At 44.0% G+C, this 16,187-nt stretch overlaps 1 protein-coding gene across 7 annotated transcripts in view; it reads right to left on the reverse strand.

The window, feature by feature from the left end:
• LOC106568131 (LHFPL tetraspan subfamily member 2) overlaps nt 1–16,187 on the reverse strand; it is an 82,100-nt gene that overhangs the window by 23,165 nt on the left and 42,748 nt on the right. Inside the window, exon 1 of one of the 7 annotated variants that reach the window (XM_014138201.3) lies at nt 5,542–5,646. The exons of the other annotated variants lie outside the window; for them this stretch is intronic. The gene's annotated coding sequence lies outside the window, so the exon portion shown is untranslated. Of the gene's footprint in view, nt 1–5,541; nt 5,647–16,187 lie in introns of those variants that run through there. 7 annotated transcript variants of the gene reach the window in all.

Consider the following 16,187-nt stretch of genomic DNA (forward strand, 5'->3'; position numbering starts at 1 on the left):
GAGGTAGCCACATCCATCTCACAACAACACTGTCATCTCACTGACTCTGTCGCTTGCTGGAGAGTTGAATAGATAACCTAGTGACGGTCTGACTGTCTCCATCTAACAACACACCATTCACTATCATCACTATCACTAGAAGGCTGTGGGATAACAACCCATGACATCATTTCACAACTCGGCTATCCCACACAGTATCTCTAGACAATACAGAAAGCGGACCCTCAGGGCTTGGTTTCACAACATGGCCTTCTAAACTAATAAACAATAAATACTGTAAAACGTCAGGGCTCGGAGAGATAACCCATGGCAACAACATCATTCATAAACAATTTTAGCTACAGGAGGAAATCATATACCCAAACCCAAGGGCTTTACTTCAAAAGGCCTTTCACAAACATTTGTCTTCTTTATCGAACCCTCAGTTTACCTGGAAACACATTTCATTGAATTGATAACTTGGCACAAAGACGCTCTACCATAAGGCAGCTTAACAGTCCATGTGAACCACGGCATTAATGTAATAAAACATAGCAAGGCAAGGAGCTCTTGCTACAGAACATTAATGCAGCAGTAAATTACTGCAATGTAAAAGCTGCTAGGTTTTAAACCACAAGCTGTATTAAACAGCACAACCAGGCGACGGTTGATGAGATCATCGACTAGGCAGTCACTTGTTGATGACTTCATTCTCAGGTCAGGCTGAGGTCTCTCAGTGGGCCTCTAGATCTGAATGAAGTATCTGGGTCTACAGGAATGTTTCTACAATTCCCTCACTCTCTCTATCCCTCTCTCCATCTCTCTCTCTCTTTCTCCATCTCCCTATCTCTATCCCTCTCTCCCTCTCTCTATCCCTCTCTCCATCTCTCTCTCTCTTTCTCCATCTCCCTATCTCGCTCTTTCTATCACACATGCCTAGAGGGACGTAAAAACCTTCTGTATTAAAATTATCTATCTGGATCCTGTATCTTGGAGTCGTAAACACAGTCCTGAGTGTGCTGAAACACAGTCCTCAGTGTGCTGAAACACAGTCCTCAGTGTGCTGAAACACAGTCCTGAGTGTGCTGAAACACAGTCCTCAGTGTGCTGAAACACAGTCCTGAGTGTGCTGAAACACAGTCCTGAGTGTGCTGAAACACAGTCCTGACTGTGCTGAAACACAGTCCTGACTGTGCTGAAACACAGTCCTGAGTGTGCTGAAACACAGTCCTGAGTGTGCTGAAACACAGTCCTGAGTGTGCTGAAACACAGTCCTGAGTGTGCTGAAACACAGTCCTGAGTGTGCTGAAACACAGTCCTCAGTGTGCTGAAACACAGTCCTGAGTGTGCTGAAACACAGTCCTGAGTGTGCTGAAACACAGTCCTGAGTGTGCTGAAACACAGGTTCCATCTTCTCAGCAGGCTCACTTTAACTAGTGTTGCGTTTTCCATCTAACATTTCCAGTCATGAGTTCACACTCATGAGCACAGCGGTGAATAGTAAAACTGTGTCTGGTATTGTGGATCATTGTGACTGGAGAGATGGGCACACACACACACCAATTTTCCATTTATTCTCCGAACCACCACCCTCCCTTTCTCCTATTTTCCCTCCCTTCCCAGCTCATGGGAATCCCTAAGCCTGGACAGTGTGTGGAGTCTGGTTGGGAGGGAGGGGTGGTATGGGAAAGTCTAGGCTAGAGGGACATGGGGCCAGTCTTCCAGTCTGGGGAGCTGGGCGAGGAGCGAGGGGCGCCTGGAGCAGCCTGGAGCAGAGTAGGGGGCCAGTGGTGACCTGTGCCGCCCAAGATCTGAACCTCCTGGGAGTCGTTCCTGTCACTTGGTCACCCGGTCACCATGGAGAGGGATAATAGCTAAAGTCGACTCTGCTATGAGGTCACACTCCCTTCTAGGAGGGATCAGTGTGTGTGTGGGTGTGTTTAATTAATTATGTGTGTGTGATAGGGAGATGAAGCAGTGACAGCATTACTGAAACTTTGACCTCTGTTATCCTGTTGAAATATCAACAAACCCTAGCTTTCCTCCCTCGTTTCCCTCTCCTCTCTTTCCCTCTCCTCTCTTTCCCTCTCTTTCCCTCTCCTCTCTTTCCCTCTCCTCTCTTTCCCTCTCTTTCCCTCTCCTCTCTTTCCCTCTCTTTCCCTCTCCTCTCTTTCCCTCTCTTTCCCCTCTCCTCTCTTTCCCTCTCTTTCCCTCTCCTCTCTTTCCCTCTCTTTCCCCTCTCCTCTCTTTCCCTCTCTTTCCCTCTCCTCTCTTTCCCTCTCTTTCCCCTCTCCTCTCTTTCCCTCTCTTTCCCTCTCCTCTCTTTCCCTCTCTTTCCCTCTCCTCTCTTTCCCTCTCTTTCCCCAGTCTTTCCCCTCTTTCACCTCCCCTCTCTTTCCCTCTCTTTCCCTCTCTTTACTCACTCTTTTCCCTCTCTTTTTCCCTCTCTATCCTTCCACCAGACAGAAAGAATGACCCAGATCTGTGGGCGGCTAGTGAGTGTGTGTGAATGTGTATTTGTGTATTGTGTGTTGTGTGTCCAAGTCTAGTGAGGTCATAAAAACAGGCGCAGACAGCCGTCCCTGTGGTGTAGGACAGGATCAGAATTACTTTTATGAAACACAAATATCTGTATTAACTAAACACACACACACACACACACACACACACACACACACACACACACACACACACACACACACACACACACACACACACACACACACACGCGCGCTCACACACACACACACACACACACACACACACACACACACACACACACACACACACACACACACACACACACACACACACACACACACACACACACACACACACACACACACAGTCCCACAGATGTCAACTGGACCATTGAAGAACAGCCAAGCTTATGCATCAGTCACTGTCTTGATGCAGAACAACCTTTCAAGTAACTTCTTCAACTTTGGGACTCCCACCCACCCATGATGTACTGTAGATCCTTGTAGATGTTTTCTGACACCAGGGATATTTCACAGACTCCAGTTCAAACACCACTAGAGGAAAGGCTTTGGCTCAGAGTCACGCACTGAGATACTTTCTGGTCAGTTGCAGAGACTAATTCCTCATTCACACACACACACGCACGCACGCACGCACACGGATGTTTGTTTGAAAACAATCTAAAGCAGCTGGAGGAAGGAACACAGGGCCGGGTCAACTGACCACTTTGAAATTTAGGCCACTTGGCCTTTGACCCCAACAGGCAGGGGTGCCTGATTGCAGAGTGTGCGTGTGTTTGGTGGAGAGAAAAAGAAAGAGAGAGAGAGAGAGAGAGAGAGAGAGAGAGAGAGAGAGAGAGAGAGACAGACAGACTGGTCAAGGGGAGTATATGTAACTAAGGTCAAACTTGCTTACAGTCAATACATTTGCTAGTGTATGATAAGATTGTGTATACTTTGTTCTGAGGTAATATTAGGACATGGCCTACTTCAATATTCCCCCTAGAGATAGACCAGACAGACCACTAAACAGGCAGAGCTTCAAGTGGTTTGTTACCATGAGCAGAACTTTCCCAGCACTCTGTGAATCACAGCAGACCAGACCATAAACGTGTTAGGCTATGACTGGATTTATGATGTCTATTCACACACACACACACACACACACACACACACACACACACACACACACACACACACACACACACACACACACACACACACACACACACACACACACACACACACACACACACACACAACCTAATAAGAGTGAACCAGTGACCATAGACTTAAAAACCCTAGGGTGTGTCTGTGTGCGAGTGTGTGTACACATTACCACCTCATTAGTTCACAAACACTTTGCTACACTTCATCTGCACTACAAAGTACACAAATATGTCTGAGTCACACAGTGATATGCAGTCTCAACAGCAGGTCCCTCAGCACACTAACATTGACAGGAAACTATCTGTGTATCTATGAAAACACAACGGCTATGGTAAACGTCGGAGACGAGGTGGTTAGAGGCGGGTGGTACATGGTGGTCTCTCAATCTCTCTCTTCCTCTCTCTCCCACTCACTGGGGGCAACTGTAGGTCAAACACCCATATACACTGAGGCTATGGAGGAATGCCTATACTGTACAGTTAGATCTACACATCAGATTTTCATTAAGAAGAACCAAATAAAGTCATTCGTCCATCCACTCAGGGCAGTTCCCTTAACTAACTTTCAAAGTCTTCACTTTTGAAACCTGCCCTGAAAACCACTTTCAGTTGCTATCGTATTTATTGCAAAGCAACTTCAGAAACATATGCAGAGTTTAATTCCAAAATGCTATATCATCAGAAATGATTGCCTTCATGTGTGTGTGTAAAATATTACTGTTCTCAGATGTTATATTCATAGACTTTAGATGTGAATGAAAATGTGTTTTTTTTGTGTGAAATGCTATACATCCATTGTTTAGCTGGAATGGAATGTTCATATCCTGTATATCTGACTGTATAATGTGGTTGTCTACCTAGCTATTTTAAGATGAATGCACTTACTGTAAGTCGCTCTGGATAAGAGCATCTGCTAAATGAGTAAAATGTAAATGTTTTACATACAGATCTCGTATTACTATATTGAATTATTATACAAAAATTATAATATAGATGTCACAAATGTATCACTTGTACATTTCTTCATACATTTTTTTAGCTATTTGTTACATTTCACTGTGTAAAACCTAGTAGTACTACTTATTTCTCTGAGAGTGAGGCGGATATACTGTAGCATTTAGCAAAAAAACATGATTATTTTTCTCCCTGAAATGAAACCATCAAGTGATAGATTTTAAACAAATACTGTACATGTCTGTCATTGAACAACCCCATGTCATGATTAGATAGTGAAAAAAACACACCAATCTTTTTCAGAATTTCTTAAAACAATAAAAGCACATTTCTGAAAATGGATATAGAGCATTTTGGAATTAAACTCTTCACATGTTGCCTCTTCAAACACATAAAGCATGAGCATATAACACAACAACATTCCCATGGCCTACTTCCACAGACCAACTGGAAAACAACTTAGTGTATGACTGAGTCATCAGTCAGGATGATGAAGAGTAAACACAAGATCAGAGGACACACACACACAGTAAACACACACAGCCTTGTTGTCCGGTATTGAGTATAATATGACTCTTAACAATTGCTGTGTCAGTGCTGTGTGACAAATGATTGTAGTGCTCAACATTTCCACAGTGAGAGTGCCATCATTTCCCAGGGCTACTGTGTAACCTGCTCAACACTGGAGTTACATTATGATTAATAAGAGGAACATAATATTTACATCCTCCAGCGTTAGTCACCCCCTTTGTTAGGCCTGGGAAACATTTCCAATCAGGAAAAATAATACTTGAAACTGTCTTCTAAACACTATGAGGTAAATGTGAGCATTGAGCACTCTCACTTGCTAAATGAATCAATGTAAACCTTACAACAAGTAATATTGTTATATTCTGTCATGAAGGAGTAGCACAACTAACGCAAAACCAAAGAGAAGAAGAGAGACAAAATGATCCAACCTGTTTGCCATATTCTCCTCCTTCAGTGCAGCTCTGCTGTATGTCTTGGTGGTTCTACCACTGGTCTCCACACACCCAACCACTAACTAACTCTCACTGAGACCCCAGTCTGTAGCTCTTCCCCTAACCCCTCCCCCTGGACTCACAGTCTGCAGTGGTTTGCCAGACAGATGACGAGGCCACACCCCTGAGAGGGTGCACATGGTGACCATAGCTCAGCCCAGAATCTGGGTTAAAACAACAAATGCTGCAGCCAGCTGCACAGGGCCACCCTCTGTGGTGTGTGTGTGTGTGTGTGTGTGTGTGTGTGTGTGTGTGTGTGTGTGTGTGTGTGTGTGTGTGTGTGTGTGTGTGTGTGTGTGTGTGTGTGTGTGTGTGTGTGTGTGTGTGTCCTGTCTGCTCTCTCTCTCATGCACAGACTGCTACCCAAGCTGCTGCCACTAATAAGCAATATACGGCCCTGGACAATCCCAGGTTACATCACCTTATGGCCTCCAGTAACATAACTCGGCCAGAGAAACAGACTGAAAGACAGCCTGGACTGACTGACTCACAGGCAGACGGGTGGCCGGACTGAAGGGTGGATGGACTGACAAAGTTTTGTGTGTTGGTGATGGGAGCCCCCTTTCAGCCAGCCTAATGTTCCAATGGGTGGACATTAAAGTGAAAGCTGCTCTGTTTTCTGTCACAGTGGATGAAATTAGATCCATATGAGACCCCACACACACGACCAAAGCCTTTCCTATTGGCCAGTTTAATAGGGGCGTCCTTCCTAAGGTTGGGGTTAGGTCAGTGGTTCTGCTGATCCACCTGAAGCTTCTGGAGATTCTTTTACACCCAACACATGAAAAAAATGATGGATAAGAGCTTCTTTCAGAGTGGAGCAGAGAAGGGTGTTAGAGAAACCATTCATTGATCCACTTGAGATAACAGAGCCACAGAACAGTTCACAATGTCTGCTACTATAATCCATCTGCTTTCATCTCCAGCCCAATATAGACTCCTCTTTTACCCTGCCTCTATAAATACTACAGACCTCTATCTACTGTGTGTGTTAGAAAGGTGAAAGGTCAGTTTTAAAGGCCATGCAGCATGGTCTCAGTCTAAAGTAGCACACTGATGATGATCTGCTTTTATTGCTGATCTCAGCAGAAAAGAGCTCATTCTAAAAGCCTCGTCAACTTCCCCCTCTGCTCGTTTTATTTTAGCTTGCTGACGTTAAAATGTCCATCCACACACACACACACACACACACACACACACACACACACACACACACACACACACACACACACACACACACACACACACACACACACACACACACACACACACACACACACACACACACACACACACACACACACACACACACACACACACACACACACGGCCACAGAGGGCGGGTCGTTTGTCTTTCCTGACACAGACCAATCAATAGTATCACATAGATCTAAGCAGACCAGGAGAGAAGGGATGAGCTCTTAGGAAAGATAAAGACAAAAGAGAAAACAGGTTGCTAGACAACAGGCTGACCAGATCAATGCAGTTTGCTGACTTTGCTCCCTGGAATAACTATATAGCAATATAGTGAGACAAAGAAAGGAAGCAGTCAATGTAGACCAGGATTTCCCAACCCTCTCCTTGGACCCCCCGACACGCCAGATCTCCAGACGTGCTTCACATATGACTCCATGCAGTTTATACCCGTCCACATGTGTTTTAGATCAGTGTAGTGCCTGTGTGTGTGTATGTGTGAGTGTGTGTATGTGTGTGTATGTGTGTGTGTATGTGTGTGTGTGTGTGTGTGTGTGTGTGAGTGTATGTGCGTGCATGCATGTGCATCTCCAGCCAGCGTAGTGAGGTTATCCAGAGTCCCCCCCCCCCCCCCCATAAAATCCCAGTGGAATCTGATGGACAGACACACGGAAAGAATCTGGAAAGATGGGCAGATGGAAAGAAGATGGAAAGACTCTGATATGGAGTTTCCAGTTAGGAAAAGTAATACTAATGACAACCCACTCTACTCTGAGACTATTCTATTACACTGGTACTCCTGGGGGGCCACAACACTGAGGTCTGGACTGAGTGTTGATATCTCCAAGCAGCCTATACAGGATAGTATACAAGATAGTATACAGTACTGTATGTTAGCAGTTGAGGACTATTGGGGCCCAAAGTTGCCAAATATACTGTACAATGATAAATGGATCCACTGGCATCCTCTACATGCAACCAGACCTTGACGATTACACACACACACAGACACACACACGCACGCACGCACGCACGCACGCACGCACGCACGCACGCACGCACGCACCCACACACACACACACACACACACACACACACACACACACACACACTTCGATCATACTCTTGGGAGAGAGAAAATAGCCATCTGGCCATTCCAAGGCCACGCCTGCATATCTGAGTCCACACACAGATGGAGGAGTAATATGGTAAAGATGTGCATGCATATGCACAAACACACACACCACACACACACACACACACACACACACACACACACACACACACACACACACACACACACACACACACACACACACACACACACACACACACACACAGATGGTAATGATGCTCTGGGGCAGGGTTTTCCGTTATGAAAATGTGGCGCCGGACATTTGACCAGCAGCTTTTTAATTTACCGGACATTTGAGACATTTGCGGACCCATATGCATTTAGTGTATAACCTGATTAGGGTGTCTACCCACGGTGCTCAGAATGACAGAAATCCCATTTAGATTATGGTAGATCATGTTAACAGAACAGGCATGTCGAGGATGCAATGACGTGTGTCCTTACCGCGCACTAACTGTCCATATGTACTTTTCCTCAGCCAATAAGATGAGTAACAAAAAGCAATATCTCTAGCCTACGCATAGGCGGCGTGTCTGTTTCAAGTTTGGGGAAGCTCATTTTCACCATAAAAATGCATCTTAATAATAAAGCATTCCATGCATTATCACATTTTCAGACTTATGTAAGATAGTTGTAACGCCCTGGCCATAGAGAGGGGTTTTTGTTCTTTATTTTGGTTAGGCCAGGGTGTTACATTGGGTCGGCGTTCTATGTTCATTTTTCTATGTTTTTGTATTTCTTTGTTTTGGGCCGTGTGTGGCTCCCAATCAGGCACAGCTGTAGTTCGTTGTTGCTGATTGGGAGTCACACATAAGGAGCCTGTTTTTTCCTTTGGGTTTTGTGGGGGATTGTTTCTGTTTAGAGTGTTTCCTAACAGGACTGTTTTGCTGTTGTGTTTCGTTCATTTTTGTAGTGTTCTCTTTGTTCTAATTAAATTTCAAGATGAACACTAACTCCGCTGCACCTTGGTCTACTCTCTCTTCCGACAGCGCTTACAATAGTCTACTATTCCTTATGTGATGAGTAGATTGGATAGTCGTATTTAGGCTAATAATATAACTCAATCCCTATTCGCCAAAAAGACTGTTCAATGCATGGATAGAGGCCTGGACTATGGGCTATATCAGATAGGTTTCTTCTTTCTTTGGTTGGAAAAACACATTTCATGCATTTCTACTACACTTTATACGACTGAAGACAGCAGAATCGTTTTTAATACAAAAAATGACAGGGTAGCCTACTCTGCTGATACTGACAAAAAGATCAATAAAAACGACTTTGTCCATATAATAGGCCTATGAGAAGGGGAGACAGCAATATAACATGGCGTCCATCTAAACTGGAGGAGGAAATTACTGTCCAAAAACAAACTTTTAAGTGGCACTGACCCAATAATAATAAAGAGTGAATATGTGCAGTGCGCACTCACCGGAGATATGGCCGATGCTCTCCGCTGGCGCCAATAAGATAGGCTATATGCCTACTATTGTTCGCTCAATTAAGCTGAGAATGTTGATAACTAAAAGACAGATTAGAGTCTTTTCATTGTCAAAGCCATTTGCTTTTCAAACAATGTTTTACCACAATTCATTTTGAAATATTGCGATATTCCTGGCTGGGCCTCTTTACTTTTCACTGACAGTCGCAACTCAACAATCATCTATTTGGTATTTGCCGACCGCAGGCAATGCGATTTAAAACAAATTAAAAGCTAATGATCCTCTGTGGCCAAATCATGCTTTAGTAGCCTATTTTGAATGGTTGTATTTATTTCTGTATAGACAAGAGCAGGTTAATTAGGGTATATCATTTTGTCAATTTAATTCAATTTACTTAGGGAAAGCGCCGCCTATGAGCCTATGTCAATCTACTCTCCCCCATAGTAGATAAGTTTACCTATTCTATTGGTCAGCTTGTCGAGAAAGAAATAGCCCAGACAGACTCTGGGACAGTTGTGGGACAATAGATCCCAAATTCATACAACCAGTAGGCCTAGGATCCATAAAAAAAGATGTAAAAAAGCAACAGATCAGAACGTTTAGCTTAAAATATGGCAAAAAGATTATTTCTTAACATTATTTGCGCAGCAATGCACACAAGGCAATAGCCTATGTGGGAATGTGCATTTGGCTAGCAGACAATGAAATAAAGTTGAAAACCAATAGAACATGAGAGAAATAGGCTACTGGTTTCAATGGCATATGAAATAATACAATAATTGCTTCCGCAGATATGGTAGGATTTTGCGTAGGCTATTTTAAAGCAAGGTAAAACATGCCTCAATATTTTCAAAAACGTTCAGGTTTCAAACAATTAAGTAGCTATGTTTTCACAACGCACACTGCCTCCAGCTCATTGCAAAGTGGTGTGTGACACACGGATGAAGCCTTCCTTCTGTTGCCTATGCATTTGAATGGTGAATGGGAAGCATCCTTCAATTACCAGTTGAGAAATAAAAATAGTAGCTCTTTTTAATCGTGGCAAAAAAACATTTTTAATTTAATTTAGAATTGTTGCGCAATGATTGGGCTTATAAAAGTGCTGTCTGACATATTTCCTGCTCAAAGGCTTTGTATCTGTACACTGTACGCGTGTGATAAATAAGATAAGCTACATAACAAATATACACACACGGCAATTTAATTCCACTCAATTATGCGAATTAACCCATAGACCGATAAGCATGACCAGTTAAATGTATTCCCATCAACTGGTATTTTCATCAATGAATAGGCCAAAAAGCATTATTTCACGATGGGATTAATTTTCTTCTCCCGGTCAATTGGCTGGTGCTAATTACATTTATCACTTAAAAAAAAAAAATGGCCAAAAGCCGGCTATTACCAGCTAACGGAAACCCTGCTCTGGGGATAGGCGTGTCCACCGAGTTTAATGTATCATATAACCTACAGCCCAGTCTGCAGGGATCTTATTTCATGATTTCATGGATGAGGATTTCAGTCCAAATCCCCCATAGTGAAACACTGATAGAAAAAGGCCTAGAACAGTAAATATCTGGAAAGGTCTTTCAGTCATGAAGAAGGGATAGCGAGAGGAGCTTATGTAGAAGTTAGATAACTGAATGTTATCCTACAGAGCACGTCTGTAATAAAGCTTAGGACTACCTGAATGATTCCTTCACTAGTAGACATTCCAGCATTACATAACAACAGCCTTGAAAAGCCATCGGAAGGACAAAACAAACTTCCCCTGAAAAATAAACCATCCATCTATACATCTGTCCATCCATTCAGCACCTCTTAGGTTCCTTGTCTTCAGCATTCCTGTTGGAATTTAAAACTACTGGACTCACAATGCAAACTAAACAGGCAAAAGCAATACTTCAACTTCAGCAGTCGGCAACCCCATTAGCACCTAAGATAGTTAGGTGTCCTGGGCTGAGTGTAGTGACTGTCTAGCACTGTTAGGAGCAGATACAGTGTCATGGGTGTATCTGTTAATGTACTAAGGTCTGAGGAGTCGTAAACACAGTACTGTGTTGAAGGTGACGGAGTCTCTGTACTGCTTCAGACCGTGGGAAACAGAGGAAAGAGAGGAGGAAAGAGGGAGAGAAAGCGAGGGGGAGCTCAACTCTCCCAGGTGTTTTCTCAGCTGACGGGCAGCGGTGGGATCCACCCGTCACAGAGGTCTCAACACCTTTCCTTTTCTGTTCCTCCCCCTCTTTCCTCCCTCGTGTGTATATGTGTTTGAATTGTATGAGGGTAAGGGTGCCGGGCATCAATACTCAAGCCTAGTACAGGAAAGAAAGTTGGAGGGTGGTCCAGGTGTGTGTGTGTGTCTTCTTATATTGACAGTAACACTGCCAGCCTGTCGAGCCCAGCGCCTCGGAGGTTAAGAGTCTGTTGGAAAACAAAGACCATCTGACATATCGAAGTCTGTCATTGTCAAAGTGTGTGGCCAACCAGCAAGTTTCAAGTTTTAATGTCACATGCATAAGTACAGTGAAATGCTTTTCCTGCAAGCTCTAACCCCAACAATGCAGTAATCAATAACAATGTAATATTAAAAATAACAAGGTAGAACAAAAACACACAAGATCTAGAAATAAGTGCATGATAAAGTGCACTATATACATGGTCAGTTCCAGTACCATATTTACAATGTGCAGGGATACTGTCTCGATGGAGGGGGGCGACGCTGTAAACACGGGCTGACTTACACTACGTCGCCACCTCGATAACCAAAATATATATTGTTTGTGGACTTTAGCTCTGCGTTCAATAACATCATCCCAGAACTGCTACAAGACTTCCAGCTGAACATGTCCAGCTCCATCTGTCAGTGGATCACTGACTTCCTGACCAACAGGACACAACACGTGAAGCTGGGGAAACACCGGAGTGCTGCAAGGATGCATGCTCTCACCTCTACTCACTCACTCTACACCAATGACTGCACCTCCAGCACCGCATCTGTCAAACTACTCAAGTTTGCAGATGACACCACTCTGGTCGGTCTCATCACCGACGGCGATGAGTCAATGTACCGTGGAGAGGTCGACCGGCTGGTGGCCTGGTGCAGTTGCAATAACCTGGAACTCAACACAGACAAAACCGTGGCAATGGTGGTTGACTTCAGAAAACTCCTCCCACCATCTCTCCCCCTTGATATTGATGGCTCAACTGTTAGCATGGCTGAATCCTTCAAATTCCTGTGGACCATCATCTCCCACAACCTCAAGTTGGAGGACAACATCACAGAAGTCACCAAGAAGGCACACCAGCGGATGGACTACTTGTGACAGGTGAAAAAACTCAACATCTCCCAGTCAAACCTGATCTGGTTTTACGCATCAATCGTTGAGTCCATCCTCACCTCCTCTATCATAGTCTGGTTTGGGTCTGAGTCTGCCTGCTGCAAGGGTAAAGTGCAATGGTCTCCAGAAAGGGTCATCAGCTGCCACCTTCCCTCCATCGAGGTCCTGCACAGCTCCAGGGCAAGGAAGCGTGCAGGAAAGATCATCAACGAACCCTCCCACCTGGTCCCCACCTCTAGAAATTCACTTATGAGCAAAACCTCCCGCTACCTGAAAAGTTTCTTCCCCCGGGCTGTGGCCCTCACCAACCAGCCATCTGGCCCATAGAGACTAAAGGACTATGCACTCTATGCTGCACACCGCATCAAGCCATCTCTGAACTGTACGCAAAATAACTGCACTAAACTGCATTGCACTCTGTTCATCTCTCTGCATTTAGATATTCATACTGATACTGTAAATGTGTACATCCACTGTATATCAACCGTATACCCACTGTATATCAACCGTATACCCACTGTATATTGTATATCTGCTCATTTTCTTATAGCTCTATGCTCACTCTACCTAGTTGTATATAATGTATGTAAACTTTGTTTAAACTGTCTGTATTCTGTCTCTACATGTTGCCTATAACTAGCAGCAACATATCACCAAGTAAATGTAATACCCTTGCTAAAACCAAGTATAGAGTTTATTTGTTATAATTAATTGGTATTAGATTTAAAAGGTGATCGAATTGGTCTTGGTTTGTAATGTCATTAATGTATTTATTTTGAAGAAATATTTATTTAATGTGCAAGTAAATAGGTTGGTTTACTTTTAAGTTGAAGTTTTGACCAATAAGGTAACTTTGTTAAGCAGTGGCCAATGGGAGAGTTGACCTGGTTAACAGGAGGCCTGGGAAAAGAGACGGTGAAAGAGAGATGGAGAGACATTATCAGTGTGGGTGAAGAAAAATGATAAAAGAAGACGATAAAAATAGAACAAAACCCATATCTACCGAGTTTTGAAGAGAAATACTAATTTGATAAGAGTTATTATTTTTGCTAAGAAAGACTTAGTAGAGACTGAAGTTACCATCGCATAGTGGAGGTATTTGACAGCTCGAGGTTAGCCTAGCATTGTGCGTGACCTGGAGAGAATTGCTTGTGGAAGATTAACGAGTTCACGTATCCATGGTAATATCTGTTGCTGCTACGGAGTACTGTCTGCATTGATAGCTGTGCTTGCTATGGATCTTGTGTGGACACCTGCACGGCGCTGAGGAAATATCTACGAGTAGTGAGTAACCACAACGGTGGGGTGCATCGGGACTTTATGCGTGTCGTCATTTTCTTTTAGCTCCAATGGGTTTAAGCAACTTTGCAAGTAATTTGGATATGGCTTGTGAAAAATCATTGGGGTTCATCATTTTCATTTCTTTTGATTTGGTACATTGAAAATGCGATACTATACATCTTGAACCTTATGTCTGCTGCATTGGTGGAGTCATTTACGGTTTCATTTAAATGCATGGGAAAGCATATCCTTATATAATAACAAAAATCCATAATCATTCGATCTGAAGTGAATCCCCTAGTTGTCATCACCCTAGATAGTTTACAGTAGAGATTCTTATTGGAGATGTCCTTCTCACCTAATATCCCATGCTGTTCAGATATTCTAAGTAAGGCAATATCGTGAGAGTCAAATTCAAGCCTGGTGAGAGGGTTACATAAAATTCTGAGTATGTGTAAATATACTTGGTGAATAAAGGTGATACTGATTCTCATTGGAGAGGATTGTAGGACACACACACACACAGAGACACAAACACACACACACTAAAGAAGTGGAGAAAAGCAACCAAAAAAAACCAGATAACACCCTCCGGCGTATACAGCAGCTCTCACAAAGAGCAGGAGAGATCAGGAAACTATTCAACACCCAAACACTGACAACCAAAACACTGCTTTTCGGTAAGGTCTTAAAACCCCATTTCCCACTGACCAACAGGCTCTGTAGGCCTTAACACTGTTCCCATTATACTTAACCATTTCCAGCCCCATCTTAGCCCTTCCAACGACCGCAGAATGGAATGGGGAAAGGAAAGTCCAAATCCTCTGTGAAGGCCTGTTTCCCTACAGGGAGGCAGGGTAGATTAATATTGTTCTGGAGGGGTTGTGTCCTGACCAGGGGGTGACAGCAGTTTAATCCAAACCAACTGGCCTGAGGGTAACCAACTCTCCCACTGAGCTCCACAGCACAGAACACTATGGACTTCCTGCTAGCTGGAAACCTGGCTGGATGCTTTACACCAATGGCCCTCAGGTCTGACCTGGGACTATGTGTGTGTGTGTGTGTGTGTGTGTGTGTGTGTGTGTGTGTGTGTGTGTGTGTGTGTGTGTGTGTGTGTGTGTGTGTGTGTGTGTGTGTGTGTGTGTGTGTGTGTGTGTGTGTGTGCACTCCCAGGAAAATCTTATACTCTGTTCCAATCAACAGTAAGCACTCCCTGGTCCGCAGAGGTATGGGGGAGTACACTGGCTAAGAATCTCAGCTTTCCTAGAATAATTAGAGTATCAAGTGATATTACCTCTGATCCCAGCAACCCTTCCCGCTCACAGCTAAACACATTAAGGGGGGAGGGTAAAGATGTAGAAAGATGAGGAGGGAGGTAGAAAGAAAAGTGGAACTGAGGAGAGAAAGAGAAGGTGAGAAAGTGAAAGATGTAGACGTGTGTAGGTATTGTCTGGCTGGTTTCGGGGGTAACTTAGATGTGACAGGGTTTTCACCTGGAGTCAAAGAGAACAGTGTAACAGTCACACCCTCAGGTGAATACCTCTACTGCTCTCATTCTAGTGTCTGACACACGCACACACATCCACCTGTCCCATCCATGTTACACAACACCAAAGCATCACTGCTCTGGATGGTTCTGACTTAGAATATGTGGACAACTACAAATACCTAGGTGTCTGGTTAGACTGTAACTTTCCTTCCAGACTCACATTAAGCATCTCCAATCCAAAATTACATCTAGAATCGGCTTCCTATTTCGCAACAAAGCATCCTTCACTCATGCTGCCAAACATACCCTCGTACAACTGACTATCCTACCGATCCTCGACTTCGGCGATATGTCATTTACAAAATAGCCTCCAACACTCTACTCAACAAATTGGATGCAGTCTATCACAGTGCCATCCGTTTTGTCACCAAAGCCCCATATACTACCCACCACTGCGACCTGTATGCTCCCGTTGGCTGGCCCTCGCTTCATACTCGTCGCCAAACTCACTGGCTCCAGGTCATCTAGAAGTCTTTGCTAGGTAAAGCACCGCCTTATCTCAGCTCACTGGTCACCATAGCAGCACCCACCCGTAGCACGCGCTCCAGCAGGTATATCTCACTGGTCACCCCCAAAGCCAATTCCTCGTTTGGCCAACTTTCCTTCCAGTTCTCTGCTGCCAATGACTGGAACGAACTGCAAAAATC

Source organism: Salmo salar, chromosome 01, assembly GCF_965601325.2.
Source record: "Salmo salar chromosome 01, fSalSal1, whole genome shotgun sequence".
Lineage (NCBI taxonomy): Eukaryota > Metazoa > Chordata > Actinopteri > Salmoniformes > Salmonidae > Salmo > Salmo salar.